The following is a 12,723-nucleotide window of genomic DNA, read 5'->3' on the forward strand; positions in this document are numbered from 1 at the left end:
TGACATCTAAAAGTGAGGCAAGCGGAATGTGAATAATTTGTGTTGTGGTCAAGACTACTACTACTGGGTACCTCTGTTTACGTTTATCAGGGGCTGTTGGAGCAGTTGATACTGTGGCGCCTTGAGACGTGAATCAGAGCCTGGTTATTACAAACCAGAACAAATAACTAAACAGCGCTGCTCTCTTTTCGACGCACACTCCGCAGTCGAGCTCTTTCTGGATCTCTCAACCCATGCTGTTGCAGTGAGGTGAGAACAGGTTGACATGACCTTTCTGAAATCCCTGCAGGAGCAGTGTCCCTTACCCTTGCTGTCCACAGGTGATGATCCCAAACAAGCTGAGTGTTGTGGCACCAGCACCCTCTGGCCTGCTTAGGGCCCACGGGTCCTGATCACTGAAAACCTGTGGTGAGTAACTGGCGTGTTGTTGTGGGGTCTCTGCTGTGAAACTGGCTGTCTGTATTGATTTGGTCTGGACTGCTTTTGAATGAAAACTGAATATTAGAAGTTGAGGCTGAAAGCAGAAGCTGGAATAACAGTTTAAGTATAATTTCTAAGTGTAATACATAGTAAACAATCTGTAATAAGCAAATATATATGGCGAATGGCTTCAAGCTCCAACAGGGTAGGTTTAGACTGAACATTAGGAAAGAATTTTTCACAGAAAGAGTGGTCGGGCATTGGAATAGACTGCCCAGGGAGGCGGTTGAGTCACCATCCCTGGATGTGTTTAAGAGACGTTTAGATGTGGTGTTGGGGGATATGGTGTAGGGGAGAACTTTGTAGAGTAGGGTAGATGGTTGGACTCGATGATCCCAAGGGTCTCGTCCAACCTAGACAATTCTATGATTCTATAGCTTTTATATATATAAAAAAATAACAGAAACTCTAAACTTGCATGTCTGTCCCACACGCAAATGCTAGTTTCAGTCTTTGTTCTATCCCAGCTGAAGCTGTGGTTTATGTCTTACTTTTAAAAGCTTAATTTTCTCATTCATCTATGAGTTTTGGAAAGATGTGCAGTATTCCTGGTGATTTGTAAGTTGTCCTCCTTTCTAACCGCATGTTCTCCTTTCAGGTTCTGCAAGTTCCTTCGCATATTTAGAGTCCCAACAAGGAGGTAAATGTGTGAGATAACCTGGAACGCCTTAAGGCACATCTTTTATCTGACTAAACCTGTGCACTGAGACCAGTATCACTGCACCTGCAATCACTTTTAGGTTGATGCAATTCCAGTGATTCCAGTGTGATTCCAGTGGAGCTGAATGGTATTGCTGTAGCATATACCTGATGTAATGATTAGTTGGCTGGAAATTAGAGTTGGAATTCTTTTTTCTCGTGTGCGATTTTGACTATTTAAACATTTCTTTTCCCATATCAGAATATTTTCATGGGAGCAAAAGTTCTGAAGAACTTCAGTTTGGAAGTATTCAAGCATTTTGCTTCAGTCTTGTTGATCTAAATGTAACATTTTAATATTGTTGAATTAAAAATATTTTCCTGTGGGCCAGCTAAGTGGCTGAGATGCAAATTGTCTTATTCCCTTATTCTCCTGGGCAATTTAAATCCACCATAACAGCAAGCCCAGAGGCAGTTTCAAGTTGTACTGAGTTGAAATAAAATATTCTTGTTCAGTTAAAAAATAAACTGAAACATTTGATTTGGGTCAAGCCAATGTAGTAAAGGAAATATTTTGTTTTGATTTTCCCAAAGGAAACCTGAATGCTTTGGGCGAAATTAATTTTTTCTTGCATAAAAAGTTGATTCTGTGGAAACTTAATTTCCCACTAGAGGCCACATTGATGAGAAGTGTCCATTAAGTTTCTGTGCTGAAGCAATGAATTGCATGTGATGTTTTAAGGAGGAACTCTGCAGTCTTATTTAAGGAAACCTCTCTTATTTTAGTGAAACCTGAAGGGACACGTTCTTCATGTCTTTCTCTCAGCTGTAAATTAACTATTTATATCTCTGACAATAGCTTTTATATCACCAGAGGCCTCTGCAGACATTTGATTTACTAAACCACATTTGGCTTTAGATATTTTCATTTCGGTTCCACTAGGAAGAAGCTGGCAGGTTGGCTTGTTCTGAGACAATATTATGCTGTGTTCTCATCATCTGAGTTACAAATTGGCCAGCTCCTCTGTAGGTAAAATTTTATTTCATCCAGACACACATCAGTGCACGTCCCATGATGTAAAGCTCTATATTCCACCATTAGTACCAGAATCGCTTCCTCTAATTTTTTCCTCAATTTAAACTGCCAAGCAGTAGTGAGCATTTTCCACTTGATTTGCTTCACTCCACTGCTTAAAGATGCACTGTCTCCTCTTGCTGCCCACAATTAACACTGGTCGTCATCCAAAGCCCGTATCACCTCAGCTGTTATCCAGTGAAATACCGTCTTTTTAGTGGGGTGATCAAAACCACACACCAAATTGCAAAGGTGGCATTGTGGGAGCTTTCTACCAAGCCAGTATCATCTGTGGGGAGTCTTACATGTCTGTTGAAGGCCATTTTACCTTTTCATCAGGCACTAGGCACTGCAGAAGAAGGTGGGTGCACTTCATCCTTCCTTCCTTTCCCCTCCTCCAATAACTTCCATCGCTTTGTAAAAGATGACAAAGTTTTTATTTTTTTCCTGTATTCACTGCTGATGTTTATTTGTAATTTTAGATCCCGTGGTATTCAAATTAGACTTTTTCCCCTCTCAAGGTCAGTATAATACTACAAAAGGAAAACAAAAGCTGTTTCAATTTTTTGTGTTCCAGGCACTGATTTGTCAGTATTTCTCTGGGCTTTTTTTTTTTTTTGTTTTCTTGCTTCTCTCGTAGCACATAAGCAGAAAAGCAAAAGTAAGCTGAATCCATGAGGACCTTGCTACATTACTATTTGGACATTGATGGATGGAGAAGCATTTAAAACCAAACAAAAAAAAAATCAATATTGAATCCAAAGAGGTGTATCACCTCTGCTGGTTTAAGCAGCATGACATGGTGGCAGGGAGTAACCCAAATATGTTTGCACTTTCCATCTCCCCAGAAGCTCATGGGTTCACCAGTGTATGGCAGATAGTACCACAGACTTGCGAAATAGACTTGCCAGGCCAGCAGGAGTTAAAAATACAAATATTTTTTTCTTTATACCTTTCTTGCTCTTCAAATATGGCAGAACCAAACAGCTGCAGCTCTGAAGTGATGATCTTAAAAAAATAAATATAGCTGCTATTTGTTACAGCTCTCTATTAAAACTGGCAGGTGACTGCTGTTATGTTTTCCCTCTCTTATTCCTGGGATAGCACATTTTCCAACTTGTTAAGTTACAGTATGTAATTTATAACCATCAAAGTGGAAAACGTTATACAGCACATGAATTAGCATATGAATGTCTGTTATTGAATGTGTGCTATATTTCTAGAAATAAGCAGTTATTCCTTCTTGGCAAACCTAAGATTTTTTCTATCAGGTTTTGTTTAATTATATTTGACTGATTAGAAGAGCTTCAATGGATGCATGCAAGAGTCCTGTAAGGGACGGTCCCCAATAGGTCTAAATTTGTGTGAAATCAGTCAAAGTTGTTGTCTTTTTGCACACACAGTCCCTTAAATCAAAAAGCTGTTTGGGCACTGTGGACTGGCAAGAAGGTGCAAACTTGTAACAGAGAGACACTGGCTGATTGTGTCCTTAAATATTAGTCTTGATATTGTGACTGTGGCTTGTCAATGGTGTTAGCACTAATGGCTAGGATTCACTCTGCCTGTTTAAGATAGACATCTACCTAAATTGTAGGTGCATAGAAAAACAGTTGCCTTAATGGAAAGCCAATTGAGTCTCTTCCACTGAGAGTCATTGGAAAAGCTTCCATGGATTCTGTGTCAGTAAATTTAGGGCCACTTATTCACTGTACTGCCGTGCTGGGTCCCACCCTTTAAGCATCTCATCTAAGATGGTGATTCACATGTCAAGCTACAAATTGTATCTTCATAACATCTGGTTCTTAGAACAGTGAAAGCCAGGACAGATCTGCAAAATATACGAAAAGAACTGTGTTAATGTCAGGTATGTCAACATTTTTCTTACATCTAGGTGCAGCGCTGTCTGAACTAGTTAACTCAGCTCAACTTGCTGTACTGAGACTTTGCTGCTTACTTCCAATGTTTTAAACACTGTATTTCTTGCAGAATAACTTTACTACAATTTAAAGTGTTCCAGAGGAAACGTAGTATCCTTTTGGCTTAGTGGTGCATCTAGTTCCCACCTTCTTTTTTAGATTCAGTTTGTGAACAGGTACTCTCTACAGAACCCATAAATTTCTGCTGTGAATGTCCTGGGGAGATCATAAAAACTTGTGACTTGATTTGTAAAAGAAGATGTTATTATTTACCTAGCTTAATAGACACTGCTTTATCTGTGCTCTAGTTCCCAAATACCACTGGAATCCAAATGTTTTTCTTTAGAACACTTAAGGCAATCAAAATTATTTATTTAAAGCACCAAATCACTTAAGGAAACAAGTGGAATACTACTGAAAGCTAAAATATTTTTCCAGCGGGGTTTGATATCTCCGTAAACATTTTGGATTTCATTTTCTTCCTACTCCTTTTGGAGTCCACCAAGAATCCAAATATCAAGTTTTCTATCAATTTCCACAGGGATGCAAGTACTGTAATTTCAAGTACCAGTGGAGAACCTGATCACTTTATGTAGTGTAATTTATACCCTCCCACACTCTAACATATGGCTGAACACTACCTATTGTGGAGTCCAATAAAAGACCGACTTCTTATGTCATAGTCTTTTAGGAAAATCCACACTCACTGGGCATCTCCACATCTTAGACATTGGTATCTTACAAACATGGGCTACAGCTGAGCATCAGAGCTGTGCGGGACAGGCACACAAATTCCTGAGCGCACCTCTGATCTCAATGTTAAATTAGCTTTATTGAAATATCTCTTTTAAATGAACTGAGCCTGGTGTCTCTTTTGTACTGAAATATGCCTTCTTAATGATGTTTCCTTGAAAGCTGTTGATGAGAGGCAGGAATGAGGGAATGGTCATTACCATTAAGAGTATTAAAGTGTTGAATGCTAAGTTACTGCCTTCCTTCCAACCACAAGGTTTTTTTAATGTCTATTAATACAATATAGGGCACTGCAGCTTTCTGTGGTGCACACAGGGTCACTGGACTAATGCATAGATCACCCCCTTGCACACAAGTAAATCCCAGAGTGAGTGAGGTTTGATGGTTGAAGGGAAGAAAGGGGAGGGAAGGAAGATCTATCTATTGGTTATGGTATGCAGGTTCACAAGAGTCAGGTATCAGGTATGCAGAGTCAGATGAGTCTTTGACAAAAACTCCCTTCCATCTCCTGTGGCCCCCTGGATTCCTTCGTAAACGCAGGAACGACCCTTTCCCACATCCATGGTTTGAAGTTTTTTTACTTCAAATGCAAAAACTCACAAAGTAAAAAATACCCCAAGATTATATCTCTGTCCAAAAGAGTCTTTAGGGTCCTGGAGGGCTCTCTTTAAGGTTTTAATCCTTTCTTGGCTTCCATACACTGTCAAGTCCTTATTTTAATGCCCTTTTTATCCTTCAGTATTTCTTAGACTACTTTATCTCCATGAGTTTGTCAGGCATGCTGTAGAAAGAAAAACTTCTCCAAGTAACTTAAACCCATGTCCCTGTTTGGACCACGAACAGGAGAGCTTGGCAGGGGAGTACAGTATCTTTCAAACTGATGGTAAATCAATGTAAATGGAAAACCTCCTGTTTTCACTCCAGCGTGGTTCCAGGTGTGGGAGGGAAACAGCTTATCTGAGCCAGGTTCCGCAGAGTCTGGTCTTCTTACTGACGTTTCTCAAGGCGCTATGCTAGTATGCTTTCCTGTCGGAGACTGACTTTTAATACCTCTGACACTGGAACTCCTGCAAGAAAACAGCAGAGAACCTGCCTTTGTAAAGGAAGACTTGGAACAGACATGTGAGCTTTAAGTAGAACCTGTATGTAGGCAAGAAGTCATAATTGTGCAGGTTATAATGGGGGGCAAATTCAGAATAGGGATTCGCGATCTTTTTGTTTGCTAATGGAAGTTCCAGCATGGACTTCTCGGCAGGGGTTAGAGGCTGCGTGTTTGTATGTGTCTGGTTTTATTTATAGGGAGCTTTTGGATTGCACAATCCACAGGAGAAAAGTCAGTAGGAAAAGTGCATCTCCTTTCCTGGTTGCCTTGCAGGAAGATTTATTATGAACACCACTCATTTATTAGTAGTGCGTTGTTTACTACAGTCAAGAGTTGTGCGTAATTTGGAAGCGAAAAGGACAGAAGTGCCTACAGCCTGTTGACTTTGGAGAGATGCTTCTGCTATAAGGAGGTCGTTTCTGCCATTTGTACCTTGTACCTTGTCCCCAAGAAACACATCGGGAGGGGAACAGAAATCAAACTGTTCTGTGCTGCTGGAAAATTTCAAGGCTACGAGGCATACCTGGAACACACTAGATGGAATCGATACATCACACAGGAGAACTGCAAGCATCGCACCGAATGGCTTCTTTGATGTTCTGTATGCAGTGTTTAATGTAACGCGTGGCATTAAAATGCAAGATTCGAGCCAGAAGTTTGCCTTTGAAGGTAAATCGGGCATCCACCCAAACGCCTGACAGGAGATGAGCCTTGTATTGTTTTCTAATGGCTGAAATCCCCTGGGCCCTGCCAGCCTGGCAGAGCCCGAGTCCTGAGTCAAGCGCTGCTCAGTGAATGCCTTTTTCCTGTAAATACGTGCTTAAATATCAGGCCGCTGAACTGGTGCATCCGGCTTGAATTATCCTGTGCTGGTAATAGGTGAACAAAGAAAATAACATGATCCAAGACAAAGAAAGGAAGACTTTGTAAAAGCAAGAAGTTGTTTTTCCTAACAGTGAATTCTCTGAAACCAATAGCATTCCCACTAGTGTAAACTGAACGGAGAATCAGGCTGCCGCAAAACGTAAGCTGGAGAATGTGGGGCAGAATTTCCTGCATCAAGATGCATGAACTATCTCAGTGACTCTAAGTACTAAAAAGAAGTGATCCAGGTCTATTTTACGGTCTGCACTCTGCAAAGTGTTTTCTGGCACTGGGACACAATACTTACTGGGGCTTGTAGGTGATTCTCCAAAAGAAACAGATGAGTGCTACCCACCTCGCTGTCCAGACTATGGAAAATTATTATAAAGTCATAGAAACTGGAAATCAGCCTGGTGTTTTAGGAAGGCTATCCCAGGAGGCCCAGGAAAGTGCAAACATGAAGCTGCATCCCTCCTGCCTGCAGCTGTCTGGGATGGGGCTCCCCATTCCTCCATCCTGCTGCTGCTGTTTAGATGTTTAGAGACGTTGTTCCAAGTTCCCGTAAGGTCCCTGGCATCCATGTGTGCTGGCAAGTGAGAGCAGTTAGTTCTGTAATGTCCAAACCAACGAGCAAATTATTGCTTGAAGTCTGCTTTCTGTGTCCCCCCCACAGCTTCTGGGATGAGCTGCTGCTACACATACACGGTGTAGCTGCTGCCTTTTACGAGATACGCAGCTCAGTGCTCGCACCCCGTGTCTCCGTTTAGTGCATGGTCCCTGGTGAAGAACAGGAATGAGCCATTAGATTCAAAATTTGAAAATCAGAAATGCTCCGGGGTGTATCATCAGCCAGCGAAAAATCCCATCATTGCACTGCTACTACGGCATCCACCTTATTTGTGCCTCCAACTCAAACGCATTAAACTTAATTACACAGTAATACAACTCCAAGACAAATTTACCATATTGGGATAGGAAAAGCTTTTGAAAAAGCACTTCTCCATTAATAATTGAAGCAGCACTTGTGCTGGCAACAGAGGAAAGCAAAGTGATGCCAGTCTGTGGGACACAGTACAAAGAAGCAATCTTAAACTGCTTTAATAAACGCATACAAATCTTGAGTTTGTGGTCATTTAATCCAGAACGTGGAGTTAACAGATGGAAAAACTCATTAGGTCATCTGTTGCATGTCCCTGGCAGTGCGGGACTGCTGCAAGCAGTGTGCTTCTGTTGAATCAGTCTAGTTCTCCACACCCCAAGCAATGGGAAACCCACTTGCCAGAGTATCTTCCTATGTAAAGACCTTTTGGTTTTTCCCCTCCACAATGGGAAGTTTAAATTCACCTTGTGATTTCATCCACTGTTCCAAATTGCATCCCTTCTGCCGAAGGAGGTAACTCCCCTTGGTGTTCAGACCCTTCAAATATTGATAAGAAAATCGCTGTGTCCCTTTTCTTTTGCAGATGTGTTTAAGCCAAGTTCTATGCATATTTAGCCTTTTAAATCTTTCTTCCTGCAGCCCCCGCATCCTTTTTGCTGCTCTGCTTTTATGATTTCTCACTGTGAATACGTCTTAACATTTCGGCTTTGATGGTAATACAGCAGTCAGGACAGGTTTGCCAAACCCTTACATCCAAAGTGGAAGATAATTAATCCTATTGTTCTTCCATTTTACAATTGGAGATAGACAATTTGCTTTTGCTTGGACTCTCTTCCCACCTCCTTCTGGGCTGGAACACATTGTCCCCTCCAGTGCAATTTCAGCCACATTCAGTCCTTGAAATTGTGTTTGCAGCTTTTCTCCTTAAAAACAGGGGGGGGGGAAGAGGAGGAGAAAAAAAAGAGAAGTGAATTAGGAGCTTTTGCTGTTTTGTTCCATCATTAACCCTGTCAGTGCTAAAAGGGTTTGGGAAAAGTCAGGCATGGGGGGAGGCTGGTGATAAAGCAAGGCAAATGCTTTGGAGGACTGGTGAGCATCGGTGGGAAAAAGGCACATTTGAGCTGGATGGCTGCAGAAGGTATAGTGAGAATTACATGGGGAGGCTGAACTGGGGAGGCCAAGTAGGCAGGAGGAGGCAGGAGGAAAAGATATGGCAGTGGCGGTTGATGGGAGAGAGGCATAGGGAGGGAGAGGGAAGTGATGTAGTACTGCTGTCAGCTAAATTTATCCCCTGCTAGATGTGTAGCGTGAGAAAAGCAGACTTCATGGTACAGCAGAGAATGTTGCAAAGCTGGATTTGTAACCTCGAAAAAGAGCTAATGCTCTGGGAAAACCTTCTGAACTGAGTACGTCTTGATATAGGATGATGTGACGTGGTAAGTTGGAGCAGAGTGAATAGGCATTAAAACAGAAAAGTCTTCCACCAACATAAGCTTGACGTAGCAGGGTACTGTAACAAAGATTGGCAGAGGTAAGAGCTTTAATGACAAAACTCCCATCAGGGAAGCAAGAGGACCCCAAACCCTAAGGGGAATCTCTATTCAAGGATTCCTCTTTTAGTTTATAGCCCTAGACGGGGAATATTTTGCTATTGCAAAAACATCCCTCCACAGAAGAAGCCCAGGGGTTTGCATCTAATGTGGTAGGAGCTAAAATATTTGGATAAAGTTGTGAAAACAACCTCGTCTTCATGGATCCTGCCTGTTCCTCCAGGATGACAGGTATTCTGAAAAATATTCACAGTTGCAATTAGCATAAGGAAGCCCTGTATATCATTTGGTTTAGGTTGTAGCTCCATAATGCTTAACAGTCACAGGAATTTCCCAGGGGATGACAGCCAGAGAAGCATCAAGCAACCTACTGGGGTTTGCAAGCAACCTACTGGAACAGGTTAGCATGTACAAATAAAGGTAGTTTTGGTTTGGTTTGGTTTGGTTTGTTTCTGAGCAATTTTTACACATTTCTTCAGCTGCCCTCTTATTGATAGAATTTTAGCCACATTTCTGATTTTTGCTTCTTTAAACATGCAATCCAGATTTTCCTGCTGGAAATAATCTCCAGCAAACAAGTATTCAAGTGTTAAGCAAGCTTGACCCTTCCTTTTTTAAGTCTTTGGCACTACTGCACCCGTAAGCATCCAGGGCAAAAAGTGAACATGATTTCCCAGAGCATAATGATAGAATTTCCCAAACAGTAAGCGAGTTTGAGTTAGGAAGTTCCTTTTTTGATTACTTAATGGCCTGCATTCATTAGTTAGGGTTTTCACCATCCCTTGTTCCAGCTGCATGTGGTTGGGCAAGGTTTCGGACAGTGCGAGGAATCTCATTTTGCAAGATGCTTTGTGTTCACAGTCCAGCTGAAGGTTTCATGGTATATGGATGGGCATTTTCATATGGGTTGACTGCATGCCTGCTTGAGCACGTGAGCAAGGGGTTGGGCAGATCCTCCACTTGAAGCAATTCGGCAAAGTTGAGGGTCTGTGAGTGATTGCTGTGAACCAGCGAATATCCCCCCTTCCTGTTCCGGGCAGGAAAATATTTATAGCTGCTTACCCTGTTCTATACATAAAATAAATCAGCAAAACAAAGCAGGACTCTTCCTGAATGTAATTCTGACAGCTGGTTTATACCCAAGCACCACAAGAAATGTTGAATTGTTCTTGCCTTGTGGGAAGAAAAATGAACCTATGCTTGGGCAGACTTACAGGACAGATTTTGCCCAAGGGGTGCCTGGCCAGTGGCACGTTCTTATCTATACTTGATGCACCTGCTGATCTCGGCTCTATCAGTATGTTTTATAAGTTACTGAATGTGTTTTTCTTGCACAAGTCTGTGCCTTTGGCCACCCTAACTTTGACTCCTTCCTTCATTCACTCACCATTCTGGTGTTCTGACTGCAACAGACGGGTCTTGAGAAATTGCTTCTGAAAACTGATCTGAAATTGCAAGGAGTCCCAAGTCTCTGCTTCTCAGATTTCTTTACAAAATATTATATTGGATCTGGTACTATATTTTACAAACCACACTGGAACAGCTTAATAGCCCAAGCTTTGTCTTAAATAAAACTTTAAAAATCCTCTTTTGGTTTGGAAAAAATATCTCTTTTCTTACTGTTTACAGTGGCAACTGGTCCAGCTACAGAGCTCTGACAGTAACAGAGAACATTTTTCTGCCTAACATTTTATTTGGGAGGCAATTGCTTTAACTGGTGTCAGCTTAAGGATTTGAAATTCCCAGTTTCTTCATTCTAGCATAGCCTGGTCTGAAGGATGGCAGATCAGCAGACAGAAGCCAGGCTAGGAAGAGGCAAGACCTTCAGCTGTCATCTGTTTTGGCTGCGGCATTGTTGGAAAGAGAGGTACCACCTCATCCTCTCCCCATAGTGGTATTAGTCAAGCAGTGGCCCACCCTGGTAGCCATGTAGGGATGGCAGTGCTGCTGTTGAAGAAACATTGAAGAGGACACAAAGCATTAAGAAACAGCAGTGATAAAGCCCCAAACATGGCCTGAGAGAGGACAGGCTGAGTGGATGCAATCTGAGGAGGACTTCCTGTGAGAGGAGAGGTGTTGATCAGCTTATCCTCAGATTTGAGGGTTGGTAGAGTTTTTTCATTTTTTCACCCTGGTTTGGTTAAAATGGTCGGGGGCTCTGTGTTTGGTTTCCATTCCTACCTGGTGAAGCGGTGTAGAGTGAAGATGGGGTATCCCTCTGCAGACATATACTACTTTATTGTTACTGTACAATGAAAACAGGACATACCAGGACTCCAAAAAGTCAACAAGTAAGTGTAGGGGCTTAACAGAAAAGATTAAATTTAGTTGATTGTTAGTGGAGGTACACAGGAAGGGATGACAGAGACAGGAAGTATTTACCGAATTTGACACAGAAGAAATGGAAGTAGCAAAGTCTAAGCAAGGAATAGGGTGGAACAGAAGCGGGATGAAGACGAGACAATTTTTCTTTCACCGTCTTACCTCCTTGCCTTTCTGGAGAAATCTGCCACGGGGAACCTTGTGACTGAGGATTCTAGAAAATACACAGATGTCAGCAAATGTTTTGCATTAAATTAGACTCGGTGTCTGGAGAGGTTTTTTTTCTCATTTCTAGCATCCAGCTCTAACTGTGACAGTCTAGAAGATGGCCATAAAACCCTAAATCCTGCTGTAATTTTTACTTGTACAGTCACAGTGGAACTTGTTCAGAACAATATTGGTCTGAGGATGCACAGAGAATACCAATTTCTGACATTTCTTCTTCCATCAAAATCAGATTAAATGCTGAATTCAAAATAAACATACCGATTACAAAATTAAGGTATGATTTATAAAAACTACACTACAGTCAGTGTAATTTCATACACTTTTGGTAATGTACATGGCTAAATCAGCTGCGTTTTGTACAACTCCATATCCTTATTTTCAGATTAAGTTCATCACAGTTTGTAGCATTTCCAACTAAAATATCATCCCTGGTTTAGAAGATTAAACTAATCTTCATCTCATGGCAACAGCTCTGGTTGGCATCCTAACACTGCTGTTGCCAAAAGATTTTGTGATGTTACACATTCATATTAAGCTAAACTAGCAGTAGGAGTTATGCACTGAAGTTACAGTACATATCATCATCACCGAGTGGGAAATTGTTTGAAACAATTTCCTATTTAGCCAAAGTGGGCAGCTCATAAGCTGTTCAGGGCTTTGCAGGTGGGAAACAAGCAAAGGAATTTAGGACTGAAAAAGGAATACACTGATGACCAGGCCCTCATCCAGCATATAATGGCATTCCCACTGGAGCATGCAGCCCGGATCTGAATGGGGAAGGAGGTGTATAAGACTCAATGCATTAATCATTGCAGGTTCACTTACTGGCATGGACAGAGAAGAGACAGTGTGGTGCAGTGGTACAGACTTCACAATGTCTTGGAAAATTCACTGCCTGGCATAACTCCTTGGAT

Source organism: Vanellus vanellus (assembly GCF_965231255.1).
Source record: "Vanellus vanellus genome assembly, chromosome: 1".
NCBI classification, from domain to species: domain Eukaryota; kingdom Metazoa; phylum Chordata; class Aves; order Charadriiformes; family Charadriidae; genus Vanellus; species Vanellus vanellus.